Genomic DNA, 19,694 nt, shown 5'->3' with positions numbered 1-19,694 from the left:
CTAAGAGCCATTTAGGGCTTCCGGTTGATATATGATAGCAGCAGGTGTGTGAGTGAACATTCGTTGATGACTGGTCCAACACTGGGAATCTGCTTGGGTGCATTGAGAACATAGGATGCTGCCTGGTACTAAGTTACACGGTTAGTCCATATAGTTCAGTATTGTGTCTAGATGGAAGCGGTTCTCCTGGGTTTCAGGCAGGCTTTTTCAGCCCTACTGGGAGGGATTGAACCCTGGGACCTTCTGCATGAAAAGCAGATGCTCTGAGGTATGGCCCCTCCCTGCTATTATTTGGCCAAGAGCTCTAAAGTGCAGACAGGGCAACCATCACCCAGCCTGCTGTTGGCCAATGTTTGCTGACACATTAAGGTGAACACACACATGGCTCGGCAGTCATGCAGTAGCCTGGGACTTTTACAATTATACGGTTTCTATCTGCAGAGCTTAGCCTAGAATCAGGCTGCTTTCCCTTTAGCTTCCAACTAAATATTAAGGACCTCATCACCTTACTTAGATAAACATAGGGATCTTTCAACCTTTCTGGCTGGAAGGGAGCCCAGACGTTTCATAATATTATTTCTCCTGTACAGCAGAGTTGGAAATATTGTTTGGAGTGATCAACTTTGCCTCAGCGGGTCAGGGCTGATGTTCTTTTTATACAGCTCTTTAATATAAGCAATATTCTCTCTGGCCCCTGACTCATAAGGCTGCCGTTTCCCTTTCAAAGCGTAAATTAAAGTGATGTCACCAGGGGTCATTAATGGACTTAGGAGTGTCAATATGGGGGCCATTGAGTCCCACCTGTTTAATATTAAAAAATGAAGTCAATAAGTGTGATGCCCTTAATATACTGGGGGCTTTCCCCCAAAACCAGTGAGACACTGTGAGGTGTGTTTAAGCTTAGGAGATGAGATGGAACTGATGACAGGGTTTGCTTCTGTCTGCCTTGAAAAATTCCATGCCTGTAGTTAAAGGTCAAAAAAAAGCTCTCAGCAAGCCTTTCAAAAAATACTTAGGCTGCAGTCCTACCCCCACTTACCTGGAAATAAACCCCATTGAATTCAACAGGAATTATTTCTGAGCAGACATGGTTAAGCTGGCAGCCTAAAGCTAGTGGGTTTTTTCCCTCCTTCTTCATTTCAGCCCTCATTATCTGGATCTAGATACAAATGAAAGCTAGCCAAAATTTCTCAGAAGACTGTTTTTTTCCTGAGAAAGTTTTTGGGACTTTTTTTCCTTATACCCTCCTCATAAGAAGGACCCTTTACAGATTTTTTTCCTGGAGACTCTCCATCATTTTGGGGAGGGGGAGGAGGAAACTTCTATTTCACTGACCCTAAAGTTCCATTACCTGTTGTATTATGGAATTGTGGTTTTTTGATGGATATATTTCCATGTCGTGCTAAATTTCAAGCAGCAGGAAAGAAGTGTATGGCAGGATGCTGCCCCAAATGTTATTGCGTGAAATTACAGTGCAAAACTCCCAAGGCTTTCCAAGTTAATGAGGTTGCAAATGGATCCCCCCCCCCCGGAAAAATCAAACATGGAAGTGAGTGCTAAACATCCACTAAATTCCACTAGATTTCCAAAAGTGGCTTTTACAACATATGAATAATCACATAAAAAGCAGGAATGATCAGAGAAGGAAATGCTAGGAAAACAGAAAAAATGCTATCTGAATGTAGATTAAGTCATACTCAGAGTAGACCCACTGAAATCAGTTAACACAACTAAAATACATACATTGTATTCAGTGGGTCTGATTTGAATATGACATAGTTGGATATATTTATGAGAGATCTCTTCCTTTTTAGAGTGGAAATGAAAGGTTTCAATACTGCTCAGCTGTCTACTGAAAAGACAACACAAGCTTGCAATTTTGATACCCACATCTTGGAGACCAGACCTGACAATCCAATTCAAAAGCATCACTAAATAACTTAATCAATGCTGCTAAATTAGCAGAGGCAAGCTTTGACACCATGTTCCATGTTTATGGTTATCATTTTCAATAAACTTTGAAATGGCTTTACGGGTGTCTGGAAAAAGGTGCCTTATGAAAATGGTTTTTATAATCAGTGATATTTTGCATTAAGACGTGACAGACCCCAAATTTCCCCTTTCACTGATTCCCCACCCAGGTGTTGTAAGCGCCCATGATCTCTTGATTGACACTCGCCAAATAGCTTTCTATATTGGCCTTGGAGTAATTGAGATGTCAAATAACTTCAAGCTTGGCTCATTGATTCCATAAGGGACCTTGAATAAATGTTTTGAATATTGGGGCAGGTGCGGTGGGGGTGGGTGGGGGAGCAGAATAGAGTCTGGAGGAAGTAAATATTAATTCTCTTTGTTAGAAAAAAAAAACCCCAGACCTGGTAGAGAGGATCTATATTTGATTGCGTATGTGGCAGTGAAGACTCCGACACTGATTGGCTGAGCTGCTGTGAGCACACAGAACATTCCACTGAGTGAAGGGGCTCAGAATGGCGGAAGGGAAAGTTGTCAGTTTGGCTGGGCTTAACATTAGTTCAAACTAACAAAATCAGGTCCCAAGAAGTATTGTCCCAAAGCAAGAAGAAGAACATGCAAGCAGTAGGTTCTCTGCATGGAGAAGTTGGGTGATGTCCTCACCCAAAAGGAAGGCAGTGCCCAACCTGGTGATAAAAGAATAAATGATTAATGGAGGGAGTTGCACCCCAAGATTGGAAAAGAGGGGGCAAGGGAACACCTAGCTACATTAAATGAATTCAAATCTCCAGGGTCTGATCAGAACAGGATGCTGGACTAGATGGGCCAGCAGCCCTCTTATCTTCTGTGGTCCAAATACCAGCAGTGGGTGGGGCCAGAGGCAAATGTAGGGCAGCAATTAATGTGACCCTTCTGTTGTCCTGCAGGCTACCTTTCAGCCATGCAAACACCAGAGCTTTCTACACTCACACATCCCATCTCTCAACTCTCAACTCTCCTTCCAGGCCAGCAAAGAGGTGTTGTCACAGTTCAATGACACATTTTCCAGATAGGCAAAAGCATTGACAGAGGGTGGGGCCCCTGAGAGGAGACATGACCTAGGGAGGATCCCGAGGGGCACATTGAGAGGGTTGGGGGCCAAATGTGGTCTGAGGTTCCCCACCCCTGAAGTGTTTCAAGTGATATTATTGGAGTCATAGAAAACAAGTAATTTGAAACAAGATTGCGTTCAACTCCTAGGTATCTCCGACTCTCCTGCCCTGCTGCTATACTCTTTGTGCAGAGCCACTTCCTGGTAGCTGTTCCCTTAATATATGCATTCTCTCTGTGTCACCAAGTTTCTCTCCCTGACTGCAGTCCTAACCCGCTAACTTAGTTCCACAAACATCGATACTAGTTTCTTCTGCTAGTCACAAAACGCTTCAGCGTTCCTTTCATCACAGCCTGGGCTGACCTTTGCTAAACGCCTCTAAGTTTGTGTCCTGAAAGCTTTTAGCATCCTTGGTTGTTGTTTTTTCCAGTTTTGATTTCCTTTAAATAGAAGAGGATGAGAGCTCTATTTAAAAAGTGGGGAGGGGAGGAATCACACCAGGCTTTTAGCAGGCATCCCGTATTCAGAGTTCAAATTGAGCAGTTTCTCACTTCAACAAGGGTGATGCTTCTCAAGCTTCACTCTCCCACAACCCAACACTTTGCTTTTAAGAAGCACTCGTGACTGAAATTGCATAGCCATAGAGAAAGTTGAGCAATTGACTCATGCGACACCCACAAACAACGCAGGAGCTTTGGCAAAGCCCCTCAGACAACATACTCTGTGTTGGGATTTTAAATCAGAAGGCCTAAGTTAATAATGTTTGTCTTGTGAGCTTGCATGTGTGAACACAGGCACTCATGTGCATACAAACACAATTGTCTGCCTCCCTCTCTTTCTCTTGGTCTTAAGGTGAGCAATTTTGCCAGGAGTTTAGCTTGCTTTAATTGCCGTATCCTTCCTCCACAAATGTTTGTTTCCTGGTTGCTCCTATTTATTGCAGTTCTCTGCATTTTATTATCATCTTTTTAATTTTTTATTGCATACCTTTTTTAAAAACAACAACTTGTAACTGCCTTGAGGGCCTTGTTGTCAGAAAGTGGCATGTGTATGTATCCTATGTGATAATCGATACTGAAAGTGGGTCTACCCTGAGTAGGACTGACGTTGGAAGTCATCCCTTGATTACTTATATCCTGTTGATTTAAATGGTTTGCAGTTCATATACTGTTTTAGGATTTCATTTTACCTTGCTGTTTTAGTTTTGTCATGGCTCAACACCAGCTATCAGTTCCATCCTATGCACATCTACTTGGAAGGGAGCCCCAGTGTAGCTTGGACTGAAACCTAGAATTCGATTTGCGATGTTTAAATGCATAGGTTGTAACAATGCAACGACAACAACGCTGCATTTTTCAGGATGGTTTAAACCCAGTGATGATAATATAAAAGGAATTATGCAGTGTGCTGAAAAGGGACGGCTGCCGGCCTGCTGGGGATCAGTCCCTGCTCCATCTCCCTGACTCAGATGGACTCAACTTGCATGATTGTCATGCAAAGCACTACTGAATTACTATTCCCTTCGATTAACTTTCAGTGACCATGTCCATAGGTTGCTCCGTTAATGGCTTTCTGTCGATACTGTAAAAATGCTAACCTGCCTTTACATCTAATCAATGTTCAAATGGCTCTTTACATAAATGGTATATTCCTTTTCTTCATTTTTTTTTAAAAGCAATCAAACTGCATTGCACTGAACAGCAAAAAGGGAGGAAAAATAGCGAGAGAGGAATGAAATACAATAATTAATTTTGAGACGGTGTGTTGTTGTTTTTGAGGCCGCTGTCCTTGAGTATTTTCTTCATCACCATTTTTTTTCCAAAAGAACATTGACAATCAATGTTTCACTTTACTATCATCCATCTTCATAGAGTAATAAATTAAGTGGGAAATATTGATAGTTTTGACTGAGCTTTTAAAATTTACATACTAATGACAGCTGCACCCTTGTGACTTTTTGATTTCTGTTGCTGTTTACAGTTAGTGACTAGAGGGGACTCAGAGCCACCTGGGAACGATATATCCCCCTCTGAAGGGAAAGAAATAGTGCCAGTTTTCCATTAAATATTCCATATGAACTCTTTAGTGGCCCAATCTGTTCCTGTGCGTTAGGAGGGGAGGCAAATGTTACATTGCTATCACCTGACAAGAAGACATTTTGGATCCAGAGAAGGCATAGGAGTAAACTGTACAAAGGGTCTTCCAGGACCAGTTCAAACCTAGCAGTGTTTCCCCAAGCTCCCAATTAAGCATCCATTATTCCTTTAAAAAAATGATTTAATACATTTATAAGCGTCTTTCTGCTGCAAGATTCCTAGGGAGACATGCAATAAAACAATATGGCATGGCATCATATAAAATCAATACAGATATCACAGAAGCAGCAACTGAGAACCCGTAAATCTATAAAAATGAGAGAAAGCCATCAAATACACAACTGACCAACTATGAAACATGTTGGAATGCTTGGGAAAGTAGAGAGAATAAGGCCATCAATGGATGCTGATCGTGATGGCCTGTGCTCAGCAGTGGGCAGCATGATGGTCTGGCAATGCTAGCCTGGCTTCTGGTTGGCTGCATTGTTGCTGCTTACCAGGAAGTAGAGGAGAAGGGGTGAAGCTGCGGTGAAGTTGGTGCAATGCAAATGGACCAGCAAAGCCAATGGGATACTCTTGCTGATGCATTTGCACCACACAGATCCTGCTGCTACCTTGCCCTTCCCACTCTACCAGCAATGCGACTGACCCCCAGAGGTCAGGTGAGCGTCATGACCCCACTGCACTGCAAAATAAGCAGCCTCACCTCAACTAAACATAATTGGCCTTGGTGGGTGCCAAAAAAGGTGCCTGATGGGGCCACGGTGCCCATGGGCACCGTGTTGGAGACCTCAGAACCAGCTTGTAATAAATGGTTTATTTAGAGGTTGGCTACCTCCAGGGGTGGGATAGAGAAAGAAAGAAATGGGTGCCTTGAAATCAGGCAGATGGGTGGTGAATGCAAAGGCGAGGGTGGCATGTGATACACAGATATGCCAAGAGCACAGCAAAATTAGCTTTCCTTTTTGTGAGCCAATCCTGGGATCATTGGTGGAGGATTAGGGAAATATTAGCGACGGTGAGAAGCTGAGATGTCTCCAGTTTCCCTCCTTGGTGGCGAACCCTCCCTTAGATCATGTTGACCAGGAAGTGGCTTGCGGCACTGTCTGTTTGTAGAAAAGGGTTCAGTAACCTGAGAGGTGTGGCGAAGGACCCGTTTTCATCAAGATATCCATTTCCTTCCACTGTCGTAGAGAGCGGGGAAGTCCACTGTGTTATCATATTACACAGTCTTGACACAAGCAGGCCTTGTTCCTTGCTGGGATGTATCATATATGTAGATGATGTGTGCATTTTAGAAGGAAAGGGCTCTTCCAAATTGTGCCGCGAGGCAAATTCTTTAGCAATGTAAGAGAAAATGTTAGACAACATTCCTTACTAGAGAACGATTGACATTTTGGAGAGCCACAACACTTTGATTCCTTGCCCCTCTGCAAACTGCAGCCAGCACAACGTATGGATCAAGCTTGAGTGTATTATTGGACAGGAAGATCCGATGAAAGCTTCACCTTTATCTCTCTTTGTACTCCATGCCCCCTCCACTCCCCTACACACACACACACACACACACACACACACACACACCACTTCCTCTGTTTGCTCCTGGCTTTCTCTCCAACTATAATTGTGGTTTTCTTATGCTGCCCAGGGAGTCGCTATTGCCTCACTAAATATTTCATAGCACACAGCACAGCATACCTGCCAAGTGGCCTTAGTTGTTAGTTAGTTAGCTAGATAAATTTATTTGAAAAAGAAAAGGATAAACCTGTGGGAGAAGAGGGGTGGCACTTGTAAACATTTCACGCTAAGCAAGGACCTATTTTAAAACTTCAAATTAAATGGGAAGCCTCTTTTTGGCTAGCTTGAAAGTTGGATTATTTTCTCTCTCCAGCACTCTCTTCTCTCTCTCTTCAGTCCTCGCTCTTTCTTTGTGTGTGTTTCTCCGCTCTGTGATTCCAAGCGCTTGTTTCCTCACAGTTTCGCTTCCTATTTGTTCAAAAGGGAAAAGTTCAAAGGCGCCTCTGGCAGCCAGGGGAAAAAGCTTGCAGAATGCTAACCCTCCAGTGTCTGCCTTGTCCTGACCTTGAGAAACTAGCGGTAAACTGTTCTCTTGCAAAGGCTGCATATGTGTTTTGTTAGACCAGGTTAGGAGGGGGTCACTCCGTCTCACCTGAGGCTTGGACGGCTGCCTTCAACTGCTTTTCAATGGCATAATGCATTTTTAAAAAGGGACATTCGCCCCTTTGTCTGAGTCCAATATAAGAACGGTCTCTCCTTTCCCCCTCCCTCTCTTTTTAAAAAACCAAACCTGTCAAAATCCCAAGCACACACTCCATAAAATATAAATAAGTACTTACTGTTTGCAGATGTTGCTTGTTTTCCCCCCATAATGTTTGCATTTGAAGTCTGGAATCCCTGCCTCCTGTCAGAGCTAGGCCTGTTCCTTTTGTCCATTTATTTCCAAAGGAACTTCAAAACAAGGTTTCTCAATGAAGACAGTTTCTGTCAAATCTGTCGACATTCTCAACACAACCCCTCCTCTATCAACCAACCCCCCCCCCGAAAACAAGGCTAACATTTAAGGCTTTGACTGCACCCACCCACACCCAAATGCACACTTTAAACATGCCAATTATAGCTAAGAGTTCCCAACAGTCATTTTAGAGTTAGTGTTTATGTATGTACCACTTAAACTGTTTATGTGGCACCTTTTTAAAATTTGCAATAGCTTTGCTGCATTTACGCTTTTGTCAACAAGCATGGAATCAGGAAGCAGGATGACTGGATGCGGAACCTCATCTAGGTTTATGGAGGAACGTTGCACTATTATTATTTAGTTCAGCAAATTGTTGCAGGTATGAATGAGGAGAAATTTTTATTTCAGTTGGCATTTAAAAGCAAACTCCCCTGATTTGTGCTTTCCCAAACAGCACGTGAACCGAAACACAGTCATCCTTTGAAATTTGCACTTCTCTGATATATATATATATATATATATATATATATATATATATATGCTTTCGTAGATTTTCACGGGTACAGGAATGCAGGTTTTGGTGTCCTCGGGTGTCTTCCCGTGTAAAAGTTGGGGTGTCTAGGCGACGTTTCGACGAGGTCTCACTCGTCATCTTCAGGCTGGTGCTTTCGGCTTCTTGTTACTGGAACAGAGCGGGATCTCAATGTTTGAGTTCCTATAAATACTGTAGAGGGGGTGTGGTGTCTAGCCTCCAATGTTCTGGGCAGAGAGGAAGTTCCCAGGCTAGTGTGCCTTTTCTTCTTTTGTTCCTTAATTACTTGAGAGATACCTTGAGTGAGCCACAAAACCACAGCTCGCCCCTATACACGAAGCCAAGCCAAAGCACAACTAAGTGCAATACAGCCATCTTCTCAGGAAAACTCTTCACAAAGTTCAAGAGGTCAAGACACAAAGACTTTAGCAACTAATCCACACCTAATGACCCACCTAAGTGGTACTCAGGATATCACTCAAGAAATCACTCAAGGTATCTCTCAAGTAATTAAGGAACAAAAGAAGAAAAGGCACACTAGCCTGGGAACTTCCTCTCTGCCCAGAACATTGGAGGCTAGACACCACACCCCCTCTACAGTATTTATAGGAACTCAAACATTGAGATCCCGCTCTGTTCCAGTAACAAGAAGCCGAAAGCACCAGCCTGAAGATGACGAGTGAGACCTCGTCGAAACGTCGCCTAGACACCCCAACTTTTACACGGGAAGACACCCGAGGACACCAAAACCTGCATATATATATATATATATATATATATATATATATATATATATCTGCAATGCCGTTCTCTAGCCAAGCCATGTGTCCAAAATTTATTTCTTTATTGCATTCATATTCCACATTTTTCACCCAGGAACTCAAGGTGGGATACATGAATCTCCCTGTCCTCGTTTAATCCTTGCAACAACTCTGTAATGTAAGTTAGGCTGAGAGACAGTTACTGGCCCAAGGTCACCAGTGGGCTTCATGACTGAGTGGAGATTTGAACTCTGGTCTCCCAGGTCCTAGTCTGACACGCTAACAATTACACCATACTGCATATACTGTTGTGAAGCAAAAAGGTATATATTAGGCAAAATAGCAAACTAGCATGTACATTGGGATAAATTTGCACTCGCATGCTGGTCAATTTTCATGAGGACCGTTTGTTTGTTTTTTAATGACAAACTGATATGGAAATGTGTAGAACCAAACTTAAGACTGGACAAAAATGAGAAACTGAAATGGACAGAATTGTCCATTCCTAGCATCCCTAGTAGTAAAAAATAACAGTTTCCTCTATTTAACAACCATTTAAAAAGTGCAGTACCTTCTGTACCTCTTTGATAGTGCTGGCCCTACCATTAACCAGAGTGAGGAAACTTGAAATGGGCAGTTGGAGAGGAAGAGCTTCTAAACTGCAATTTGCGTAGCCTGTCTCTTCAACTGCACTGATCAGTCTTGGTTCTGTCTTTCGGTCACACCAGGGTAGACAGAATTATCTACATAATAATCATTGCTCTATCCCTCTATTTCTTTGTCAGCTTTCTCTATCCCAGCCTTCTCCAACCAGACACTCTCTTTGGGTGACGACTGGCCTCAGCTTCATGGCCAATAAGCAGGAGTGATGATGGAAATTTTGTAGCTCAAATTCTTGGAGTGGGGGGGCACTAGTTTGGGTGGGGAACACAGTGGTTTCCAAACTTTTTCAGTCCCCCACACCTTTGGTTCTAGAAACTCACCCCCAGTGACCCCCACCCTATAGAATGCATTATTCAGAAGAGAGGTTTGCACAACCAAATAAGGAAGAGAATACCACAACAAAGTTCTTGTCCTGAAACCGTTCTTAACCTGAGGTACTCCTGCTGCCACCGTGCCACCACCACACGATTTCTGTTCTCATCCTGAGGTAAAGTTCTCGACCCGAGGTACTACTTCCCGGTTAGCGGAGTCTGTAATCCGAAGTGTTTGTAACTTGAGGTATTTGTAACCCGAGAAACCACTGTATGTAGATAATTCTTTTCCTGGAAAATACCTGCAGAACTAACTAGACACAATTCTAATGCTGTCATTATCAAAGCCACATGATGGGTTTTTGCTTTATAAACAAATAAATAAATATTAGGTGTCGGGGAAGGTGAATTTTCATCAGCACCATAGTGGACAGAGAAGGGAGGGTGAAGCTTTCCTTCCCCTGTTGATATCTCAATTAAAAAAATGTGCAGTAATTTGACCAAGAATTGCCGAATTTTCTCATATAACCAGTGTGCTGGTCCCAGGGGGAGGTTACCGTGGGGTGAGGTCCAGGACCTGAGTCGAGGGTTGGCAGACAGTCCTCCAGGGGCGAAGCGGGGTCCATGGCGAGGAGCAGGGCAAGGACAGGAACTCTTGAGGAACAGGACAGGGTGCTGGCCAAAACAGCTCTTCAATGACGTTGCTCCCGCAACCTGGGACCGGGCTGACTCGCCTTTATCTTCTCTGAGGCCGGGGCGGCCCCGGCCCCCAGGAGACCCGCCTCTCCTGGCCTTAAGGCGAGCACTCCTCCTGGGAGAAACCAGTTCCCTCCGCCTCTCTGCCCTGAGCCTCTGCAGCTCAGGAGAAACTGGAGGGTTAATGGACCCAGGAGAAGACTCACCTTCCCCTGACAGGGCTGGGAGAGGCACACCTGTAGGCACTGTGTCTTCAATCACCTCCGGAGCCAGAGAGGATTCACCTGGTGCCTGCTCCTGAGGATCTGGCACAGGTGCAGGTGCTTCAGATCCAAGGCCCTGCCCCAGTTCAGCCGGCCCTGGAGGCGGGGACTCCTGTGCAGGCTGGGGTTCCTCCAGTTCAGCCTCTGAATCGGATTCCCAGGCCATCACACCCAGACTACCTTATCACTTTCTCCCAGCCTTGTTCTCTTCACATAGGAATACAGAAAGCTAACTTATACCAAGTCAGACTGTCGGTCCATCTAGCTCAAACTTTTCCAGCAGGGGGCCGGTCCACTGTCCCTCAGACCTTGTGGGGAGCAGGACTATATTTGGAAGGGGGATGAACGAATTCCTATGCCCCACAAATAATCCAGAGACTCATTTTAAATACAGTCATACCTTGGGTTACAAATGCTTCAAGTTGCGCGTTTTCGGGTTACGGATGTGCCGAAACCCGGAAGTACTGGAACGGGTTACTTCTGGGTTTCAGCGCTCGCACATGCACAGAAACACTAAATCACACTTTGTGCATGCGCTGCGGGTTGCGAACATGCCTCTCGCACGGATCATGTTCCCAACCCGAGCATACACTGTAAAAGCACACATTCTACTCGTAAAAACACCAGGCAGGCCCCACAAATAACCCAGAGATGCATTTTAAATAAAAGGACACATTCTACTCATGTAAAAATTCCCAGACCATCCCGCAGGCAGGATTTAGAATGAGATTGGGCTGGATCCAGCCGCTGGGCCTTAGTTTGCCTACCTGAGATTTAGCTCAACATTGCCTAAACTGACTGGCAGCTGCTCTTTGGGGTTCCATATGGAGAAATTCCTAGTTCTACCTGAAAATGTGGAGACTGGACCTGGGATGCTCTGCCACTGAGCTATGATCCTTCCTCTAAATGGGAACTGAGTTTGGAGGAAAGTCCAATGGATTACAGGGATATAGAAGTAGGTAAAGGGTAAGATTCAACTTCTTTCACCCAAATGTTGACCCCCTTTGATGTTTCTTTTAATATATATAAAAAATAGACCTCCCCCCTGCTTTGTACATTTAATGGGGCAGATGGCAGACAACATATGTGGCTGTTCCACATCTAGTTAGGCTCATAATTTCCTTTTTTTAAAATCCGCATAAGAACGTTTAATAGATCCATTGTGAGGCTAAACACTTCGATTGAGAATAGCTGCAAATCAAACACATTTGGCCGCATTAACTCACTCTAGAAGGTGACTGAAAGGGGAGGCAGGGAGGAGGGTTGGAAGGGAAGGGAGTTTACTGCAGCCTACTACTCATATCCATGCCACCAACGTTTTCAAAAGGACGTCTATGGCAAAATGGGGCAGTCATTTCTCAGGGATGTGCATCAGAAACTAGGAAGGGATAACTGACATGGATGTATTGCTCTGAATACCAGTTGCTGGGAATCTCAGGTGGGGAGAATTGCTCTTGTGCTCAGGTCCTGCTGTCGAGGGCTTCCCATGGCATCTGGTTGGCTATTGGCTGGATCCAGCAGGGTTGGTCTTCTGTCCTTATGAAGTGGGACTTTCTTGGGGGAGAGGGAGTGACCTTCCTAGAAACCCTGTCCAGAGGTTAAGGGTAGTTCTACTCAGAGCAAACCCATCATATTTAATTGCCACCTCTCCAATGGCAACGCCTAAGGCAAGTTGTAAGACAATGTGTAGAGAGTGTTATATGAACACTAGCTTAAAAAAAGAAAGAAAGAAAGAGAAAGAGAGAGAGAGAGAGAGAGAGAGAGAGAGAGAGATTAGACAATCTGATGGGAAGTGAGTTGTTAGGGTGCCACAAACACATCACAGAGAGCCATTGTGGTTAGTGGTTAGAGTTTCAGGCTAGGACCTGGGAGACCAGGGTGTTGTTTGGGTGTTTTGGTTGGTAGGTTTGTTGCTGTTGCTGCTATTGCTGATGTTGTTTTTATGATTGATCTTCATGTGATTTCTGTGGAAATGGTTCAGTTTGGTTGTGTATTTTTAAATGTTTTATTTATTGCTTATGACTACTTTTGTTATGTTGTAGTTAGGCATTTTTTTCATATTGTAAGCCACCTTGGGCAAGGTATGATCTGCAGAAAGGCGGCATACAAATAAAATTACGTATGCATGTATGTATGTGCTGAGGTTGCATTCACACAGCAGTTTGTTCTCTTTCCCTGATCTTTCCCTAACTGTTAATTTTCTCCATTATATTTGAGCTTTTCACATGGCACAAAAGCCTCTTCTGGGAAACTAATGGAATATAGTGCATTTTAGCACTCATTTTCATGCTATGTGATTCAAGAAAAAATCTGTTTGCAGCTCCCTTAACCTGGAAAATAATGGGAGTGCAGTGATGAAATTTGTGGTGGTATACCAGCATTTATAAAGGGATGTGGGTGGCACTGTAGTCTAAACCACTGAGCCTCTTGGGCTTGCCAATCAGAAGGTCGGTGGTTCAAATCCCCGCAACAGGGTGAGCTCCCATTGCTTGGTCCCTGCTCCTGCCAACCTAGCAGTTCGAAAGCATGTCAAAGTAGATAAATAGGTACTGCTCCGGGAGGAAGGTAAATGGCATTTCCGTGCGCTGCTCTGGTTCGCCAGAAGCAGCTTAGTCATGCTGGCCACATGACCCAGAAGCTGTCTGCGGACAAACGCCAGCTCCCTCGGCTTATAGAGCATAGCTGTCAACTTTCAGTTTTGAAAATAAGGGATCAGCAGCCTCACCTGTCCCGGGGACAGTCTATGGGATATCTAACGATCTGGGATAGCAGCGGGAAGCAGCAGGAAACGGTGCTGGAATAAGGGAATTTCCTGCAAAAAAGGGAAGGTTGTCAGCTATTTATAGAGTGAGATGAGTGTGCAACCCCAGAGTCGTCCGCGACTGGACCTAACAGTCAGGGGTTCCTTTACCTTTTACCAGCATTTATATATAGTTTTCAAGTGAAAATCAGGGGAGAACTGAAGTAAACATGCGGATAGGGTGGAGGAGTAGCCATGTTGTCCAATGACACAGTGTGGAAGGAACATTAGAAAACAGAATCAGGAAAACAAATTCAATTATTCCCCATGTCTGAATGCAATATTAGAAGCTTGCACTGTCTCTCCATGTGTTACTAGGCCATGTTCAAGGTTCTTGTATTAATTTACAAGGCCTTTAACAACTTGGGTCCATGATACCTCCTGATTCCTTATATCCCTGCTCAGTCACTGAGATTGTTGCGGGAGTCTCTGTTAAGTGGTCTTCTACTGCTCAGATACATGACTTGTATCCACCAGGTGTGATTCACTGCCGTGGGCCTGACTCTGTGGAAGTCCCTCCCAGCTGAGATAAGACATGCCCCCTCCCCTCCCCCCTTCTGGCACCTGACAAAGACCTTTTGGTTCCAGCCGGTTTTTTAAGTAAGTTGCATTACACCTCTTTCACGATTCCACCTATGGTTTTCACTGCTTTAAACCCCATATTATTTGACTGACACACTGTTTTATTGATTGCCCTGTAAATCGCTTTGAGACCATTCATGGGGGGAAGTCATCTATAAATATCGGAAATAAGTAAGTAAATAAGTCCTGGGCAAGATAGGTCTTTGGTCTGATCCATCAGGGCTCTTCTTATGTCCATATGTTATTAGAAACACCTCCTTGGGATAAGCGACTTGTGGATCCATCTTTTAACAGATCAGGTTGCTGGAATTGGACATATATATATATATATATATATATATATATATATATATTCATCTTTAAAGCGTCAACCCTTAACATCAAGATGAAAATCCTTCAGCCCAGCACTTTGCCAATTGATACAATTTGAAAACGGGCCCGCTGTTGAAGCTTGAGGGGAAGCTGACAGGATGACTTTTATAATAGCAGAACGTTTAAGGTTATAGAAATAAAAGGAAGAGGATGAAATCTCTCTCGCTGATCTTAGCCCCCAGGCTTTCTCAGCTAACTCGGAGCTCCAGCAATTATTTCTGCTCTGCCTCCTCCTCCCACTGCTCCCCACTCTCCCTTTCTCCCCCCGCCCACCCTTTCTCCCCCCCCCCCAGCCCCAATTTTGTTTGAAATGAAGCAGAACCAGGCATGGGAAGCTTATCAGCAGTCGTTGGTTGACAGGGAGCACCTCACACCTGCTTTTACTTGCTGCTTTTTCCAGGCACTTTATGCCACTGAAGAATGTTGATTTTGTTCTTATAATGTGTAAAGATTCATTTATTTCACCTTTTGAACTTGGCAGAGCCATTCTGGCTTGAGGGGAGTTTCTCTGTGCATTGGGCTCTCCCCCCTTTTCCTCCATCCCTGCCTCCCTTTGGCATTTATTGGAGGATGGTCCAAAGCTGCCAGGAAGATGTTGAAGAAGCAGCAATCTCTCTCTCTCTCTCTCTCTCTCTCTCTCTCTCTCTCTCTCTCTCTGTGTGTGTGTGTGTGTGTGTGTTTGTGTGTGTGTAATCTTGCAAACTTGACTGGATCTGCTGAAAAGGTTATGGAGGCTAATGGGGCATTGAGAAGATGGGAGGTTGTTTTTTTTTTTTTTTAGTTTAGTTTCTGGGATACAAGTGCCAAAGCTCAGCATGGCACCACAGGGTCAAGAAGAGCACTGGGAATAATGCTCCAGAAGTCCGGTCTGTCTGTCCATACCTGTGCAATGTTGAAAGGGGCCTCAAACTCATACAGTGAGAGTCATGTCTGACATGACACAGCATTCACCCTGGTTTTCTTTCAGAAATAGACTGCTGTGTAGGAATCCATCCATAACTCAGTGTGTGTGCACACACAGACACACACTTCACATACCCTCCAACATTTCTCTGATAAAAAAGGTAAAGGGTAAAGGGACCCCTGACCATTAGGCCCAGTCACAGATGACTCTGGGGTTACGGCGCTCATCTCGCTTTATTGGCCAAGGGAGCCGGCGTACAGCTTCTGTGTCATGTGGTCAGCATGACTAAGCTGCTTCTGGCGAACCAGAGCAGTGCACGGAAATGCCGTTTACCTTCCCACTGGAGCGGTACCTATTTATCTACTTGCACTTTGATGTGCTTTCGAACTGCTAGGTTGGCAGGAGCAGAGACTGAGCAACGGTAGCTCACCCTGTTGCGGGGATTTGAACCGCTGACCTTCTGATCGGCAAGCCCTAGGCTCTGTGGTTTAACCCACAGCGCCACCCGCGTCCCATCCAATGAAAATAGGGACTCCCTAATTGATATTATTATTACAACAACAACAACAACAACATCCCACCCATCTGACTGGGTTGCCCCAGCCACGCTAGGCGGCTTCCAACATATATATAAACATAATAAAACATTAAGCTTTAAAAAAAACTTTCCTATACAGGTGGCTTGCGGGGGTCAGCTAACTCCATACCATTCAACATTTCTCTGATGAAAATAGAGATGGAAAAGCAGGACATTCCAGGATCAAATCAGAAAATGGGATGGCTTCTGTAAATCCAGGACTGTCCCTGGAAAATAGGGACACTTGGAGGCTCTGATTTCATAGTGCATGAATGAAAAGCAAAGCAAGCACATTGAGTGTTGCCAAATTTAAAACCAGAGATAAGCCTGGTGTCAGCACCTGGCATCCCAAGGCAGCCACTGGGGATCCATCGTGCAGCCAGGGGCTCAGTGTTCATGCCTGCCCTGCTCCCCCCACTTATGCAGTCTTCTTTATGGCTTGGGGCCTGGATCCCTGAACTGTGGCAGGTTTCCTGCCCTCATGCCCAGGGAGGATCTGGCCAGGTGAACGTAGCATGTGTTTAGCTTCGCTGCGTCTGGTGTACATTGTGATTAAAAGCTAAACCACACAGGGAAAGATCCCCTCGCTTCTGTTCTTTTATTCAAACAATTTATATACAGCTTAACTAAAGCAGTCTCTAGGTGGTTTACAAAGATACAATATCAAAAAAAACACTAAGAAGAAGAATCAGTTAAAACTATAAAATAAGATATCAGTTAAAATTGCCTGCTGGGATAAAAAAAGAAGTCATCTTCAGTAGGCACTGAAGATCAACAGGGAGGGTGCCTGTCTGATCTTATCTAGAAGGGAGTGCCATACAGTTGGGGCCTGTACTACAGGTGTATGTGACCTGTGTATGCGAGCCGTAGGGGCAACTAACAGTGGCTCCCCCAAGGCCTCAGGGATCAAGCAAGGATATAAGGGGCTAGATGCTCCTTGAGGGATCCTGGACCTGAAAACCAAAACCAGGACTGGATTTAGGTTTGATGAGGCCCTAAGCTATGAAGGTTATGGGGCCCTTTACATGTCCAGCTGTCCTTTGTCGACAACAAATTCTCACTGTTTTTTGTGTTGAATATATACTATATGGTAATTTATGGACCTAATAGGCACTAGCGGAGGAAGAGGCATGTGGAGAAAGCACACTGCCCCCAGCAGCGCGATCCCAGCGGGGTGCCATCGTGGCTGTCCCCCCCCCCCCGGGCTGGGCACCACACCCCTACGGGTGGCACACCATGCCCCCAGGACACACATCACACCCCTATGGGAGGTGCGCCAGCCCCACCCCCGCCTGCTCTCCGCGCCCCGGTGCTGGAGCATGAAGCTCCGCCACTGCTAATAAGTATCCTCTAAACCATTTGCACATAACTAAATATGTATTTTATCAAAGTAATTGTTGAACTGAAATACTATTAAGAAGAAGTATATTAATATTTTGGAAATGTACATCCAGTGTTTTTTCCCTTTAAATTTTTTTGGGGCCCCCAAGAGAGTGGGGCCCTAAGCTATAGATTGTTTAGCTTATAGGTAAATCTGGCACTGACCAGAACCTTGCATCTTGTATGGGAAGCCTGTGTAGACTTTTGAGCACTGGAATTGACTGCTGCTGATAGTCTTGCTTTACAGCTGGAATTGCTGCCTCTTCTCCTCTTGGGCTCTAGATGTTTCTCCAGTCAGCTTGATTTTCCTCCTCAGCAAGAAGACCACTGAGCATGCTCAATCTTAGCTGAGTTTTTTTGGGGTAGATGGGTGAGGCTTGCTTATTTCAGGAGTGGGTTTAAAGGATAGTTTTGGACTTTGGCAAACCTTTGGATTTACCTGGATAGTTCAGCTTTTCAAGGTGTGCTAGCAGGTTGTCTTGAAGAAGCATATTTAAAAATGAGGACCAAGTGCCCTGATCCTGAGACTGATATGTGATCAAATGGATCTCTTGCACATGTTTGGGCATGCATTTACTTGAGCAGAAGGACCTGATTTGTTCATGCAAAGGAACACCCATGTGCATTGGTCTCCCTACATTAACATTAATGATCAAACTCTCCCATAAGCACATTGAAACTTGCTTCATGGCAAAGATTACTGGATGACAACAATATTTTCTACATATCAGCATACCTATTATCCAAATTATGACATTTTCCAAATTATGGCAGGCACAGGGATGGAATGCATAAGAAGATCTCTGAGTCTAAGTTACCATTAAGCATGCTACTCTAGGCAGCCAGCATAATATGTTATGCGAAACCATAAAATATACTTCTGTGTGCCAGGATAGGGACTGTGTTGTGAATATTTATCCTGGCTCATTATGGAGAGATGTTCAGGTCAAGCAAACTGATTGTCAATTATATCATTGTTTGTTTTCATTTGTTAACATTTTTCTCTTTTAGCAGCAGTATAAAAACTGACGCATCCTTCAGTTGATATTCAGTTTCTGGAAGGCCGATGAAAAATAGTGTTGAAATCAGCTGGAAATGCATACAAATTTTCTTTTAAGATAATGCAATGCAGGGCAGCCATTCAGTCTGGGATATTTATTTATTCTATTTTTATATATCTTTTTTTTTTAATACCCCCACCCTTCCTCCAAACAGAAGCTCAGGGAAGCTTACAATATAAAGAAGTATAAAACATCCACTACAATGAAATCAAGTTACAGGGATCTAGCCAACTAAATTCTACTCTGAGTAGCCCCGTTGAAATTAATGGACCTGAGATAGTCATGTCCATTACTATAAGGCTACAGCTCTTATAATTACAGTCATTTAATATCATCATTGCAATCAATTGAATTTATATCCTGCCCTTCTTCCTGAAGGAACCCAGGGCAGCAAAAGTGCCCACTTTTTTAAAGCATCATAAAAACAGTTAATACACTCTAAAAACAGCTACAGTTAAAGGCATTTTAAAAGAGGGGGGTATCTAAAAAGAGTTTTAGTTAACAGATACAGCTCAACATATCATTTCATCCAGTTATCTCAGGGTTTCAGTGGAATGTTTTCAAATTCTTCCTGAAAATAATGATGGAGACAGGTATGCCTCACTAGGGTAGGCATTCCACAAATGGGAGCCATCACTGAAAAGGCCCTGTATTCAGTTGTGATGAACATTTGCTGCACTATAACTCTCAGGAGACCCTTTCTAGGATCCAAAGCCAATGCCGAATTCTAGCATTATGTAGAGTGGTGGTGGTGGGGGGGGGTTGAGACTCTTCTCTACCCATTTTCCCCACACCATGCCTTATTTCATACACCTCAATCATGTACCTCTCACCCCCTTGTTACTTGCCTTTTCTCAAAACTAAAAAGTCCGACATGTTTTGGCATTTCCTCATGGAAAATTTGCTCCAGCCACTTGCTCATTTAGGCTGCCCATTTCTGAACCTTTTCCATCACTTCCATATCCTTTCCCAGATGAGACAGCTAAAAGTTTTGGTCATATGTCTGAATTAATATGGAATACACATATTATTCCAGGTCCTATAATTGAATTAATGTTTCTTTTCATTGTAAGTGTTCACACACAGAGAGAGAGAGGAGAAATTTTTGTAGTGCATATTCAATGGATTTCTCTGTAATTCTGCAAGGCTGCCTCTGAGT

The sequence above is a fragment of the Podarcis gaigeae genome, assembly GCF_964106915.1.
Source record: "Podarcis gaigeae genome assembly, chromosome: 8".
NCBI classification, from domain to species: Eukaryota; Metazoa; Chordata; class Lepidosauria; order Squamata; family Lacertidae; genus Podarcis; species Podarcis gaigeae.
This window is presented reverse-complemented; position numbering follows the sequence as displayed.